The following is a 2,692-nucleotide window of genomic DNA, read 5'->3' on the forward strand; positions in this document are numbered from 1 at the left end:
TTCGGTTCATCCCGCAGCGCCAGTTCTGCTTACCAAAAATGGCCCACTAAGCGCCTAGGGTTCCGTCGCCGGCTTCGCACGCGGTTCACGCGGTGTACCAGGTAAAGCCGGCGATCTCACCCATTTATAGTTTGAGAATAGGTTGAGGTCGTTTCGGCCCCAATGTCCTCTAATCATTCGCTTTACCGTATGAGACATCCTCCGTGTTACGAGCGTGTTGTTACCGCGCCGTACAGCGCGGAGTCCCACCGGCGTCCGTACGCCCGCGAACGGGCGGGACACATCGGCGCCAGCTATCCTGAGGGAAACTTCGGATGGAACCAGCTACTAGATGGTTCGATTAGTCTTTCGCCCCTATACCCAGCTCAGACGATCGATTTGCACGTCAGAATCGCTGCGGACCTCCATCAGGGTTTCCCCTGACTTCATCCTGGCCAGGCATAGTTCACCATCTTTCGGGTACCAACGTGTGCGCTAAGGGTGCGCCCTCGGACGGCCGAAGCCGACCTGGCGAAGACGCCCCCGGACTGCGGACCAGCGCGACTTTGAACGCCGGTGGGTTCGGTCGCTAGGCCATCGTCCGCACCGTAAACGGTTCACTTTCATTGCGCCAAACGTGGTTTTTCGTAAGATCACCGTTGACTCGCGCACACGTTAGACTCCTTGGTCCGTGTTTCAAGACGGGTCGGAAAGTAGCCCGAAATCGTCGCCGACCGACGGGACCCCGCCTGCGACGGGGCCGCGTCGACGGTTCTTGCCGTCGGGCGAGCCGACCAGGAGCACCGGGGTTCGGCGCGAACGGTCACGCCGAAACGCAACCGCCGCGACGAACGCCACCCAAGCCCTTCGGCCGGCGCCCAACGGGTCGCGACGTCCGCTAACCGAGCGAAAAGATCCGGCCGGCGGTTAGACCGACCGTGAATTCGCCCGGCGGGGACTCGCGGGCTCTGTCCGTTTACACCCGAACAGTTTCACGTTCTTATGAACTCTCTCTTCAAAGTTCTTTTCAACTTTCCCTCACGGTACTTGTAAACTATCGGTCTCGTGGCCGTATTTAGCCTTAGATGGAGTTTACCACCAACTTCGGGCTGCACTCTCAAGCAACCCGACTCGAAGGCGCGGTCCGATCCCGGAACGCTGTGACGGCCTCTACTGGCCTGGCACCATCTGCGGGCCATGGCCCCGTTCAAGGGAGACTTGGACCGTCACGTGCGCCCCGGCAACGAGGCCGGCCCGTACGCCACAACTCCCATAGGTGCCGCGACACAAAAGTGCGCGGCGGGATTCGGCGATGGGCTTTTTCCCTGTTCGCTCGCCGCTACTAAGGGAATCACGGTTGTTTTCTTTTCCTCCGCTTATTAATATGCTTAAATCCGGCGGGTAGTCCCGCCTGATCTGAGGTCGGAACGTATCGGTTTTTTTTTTTTTTAAATTTACACGGCAGCCTGCGGTCCGCGCTCCGCCCGTACGGTGACCGTCCGCGTCCGCGTCTCGGAAGCCGGAGAGGTCCGTGGACTCTCAGCCGACCCGGCCGCGCTCTCGCGCGGCGGGCGGACGGGGACGTGCCGTTTGACGACGCGAGAACCCGTGACTGTTTTGCCGTCACAACTTGGGCGGACGACCGGAGGCGGCCGCGCGAGCGCGGTTTTCCACGGTCGGAACCGCCAATCTCGCACCACCGGAGCGGCCGACGGGCGGGCGGACAGTCCCCGGGAGGGACTGCCGCCCGCCGTCGGACGCCTGCCGGCGGCGCATCGGTCTGGCCGAGTATCCGGTATACGACCCTCAGACAGGCGTGGCCCGGGACCCGCGGGTCACCGAGGCCGCAATGTGCGTTCGACTGGTCGATGTTCGTATAACCTGCGGATTACTCGACGACGCGCAGATAGCTGCGGTCTTCATCGATCCACGAGCCAAGTGATCCGCTGTTCGGGGTCGGGTGTTTTTTTTTTGTCGACGAAACTTCTACCGGCCACGCGCCGTGCGCGGACGCACGGCGGGGCCCGTATGGTCTTTCGACGTTAACCATCTTTCGGTCGACGCTCGGTCGGGGGGTCGCGGCGCGCGGGGCGGTCGGCGAGCTAGTCGCGAGCGCACGCGGCCACGGGGTCGGATTAGGCGCGCGCGAGACCGGCAAGTGCTGCCGGTACCGCGGGCCCGTCTCTAATGATCCTTCCGCAGGTTCACCTACGGAAACCTTGTTACGACTTTTACTTCCTCTAAACGGCCGATTTCGGTCATCTTCGCGATCGCGCGACGACCCAGCCCCCGAGGGGGCCGAATAACGCGCGTCCACTCCGAAGACCTCAATGCGACCGTTCAATCGGTAGTAGCGACGGGCGGTGTGTACAAAGGGCAGGGACGTAATCAACGCGAGCTGATGACTCGCGCTTACTGGGAATTCCTCGTTCACGTGGAAAAAATTGCAAGCCACGATCCCTAAGCACGAAGGAGGTTCAGCGGGTTACCCGGAAGCCTGTCGGCCCAGGAATGTTAACACACGCTGATTCCTTCAGTGTAGCGCGCGTGCGGCCCAGAACATCTAAGGGCATCACAGACCTGTTATCGCTCAGTCTCGTGCGGCTATTTTCGTCCGCCGCCTGTCCCTCTAAGAAGAGTTTAAGCTCCTGGGAGCCGGCGGTAGCCCTAGTAACGTATCGTGATCCGCCGGCGACGGCCGCGAACACGGCGA

The 2,692-nt window shown here is 61.6% G+C and overlaps 1 non-coding gene and 1 pseudogene across 1 annotated transcript in view; both read right to left on the reverse strand.

Moving 5' to 3' along the window:
- LOC132953449 (large subunit ribosomal RNA) overlaps positions 1-1,404 on the reverse strand; it is a 4,195-nt gene extending 2,791 nt beyond the window's left edge. The window contains exon 1 of the ribosomal RNA XR_009665637.1: positions 1-1,404. This exon is cut by the window's left edge and continues 2,791 nt beyond it. This is a non-coding gene — a ribosomal RNA (large subunit ribosomal RNA).
- Positions 1,405-1,779: 375 nt separating this feature from the next.
- On the reverse strand, positions 1,780-1,937 carry LOC132953450 (5.8S ribosomal RNA; annotated as a pseudogene).
- Positions 1,938-2,692: the final 755 nt, after the last annotated feature.

Source organism: Metopolophium dirhodum, unplaced genomic scaffold, assembly GCF_019925205.1.
Source record: "Metopolophium dirhodum isolate CAU unplaced genomic scaffold, ASM1992520v1 scaffold41, whole genome shotgun sequence".
Taxonomy (NCBI): Eukaryota; Metazoa; Arthropoda; class Insecta; order Hemiptera; family Aphididae; genus Metopolophium; species Metopolophium dirhodum.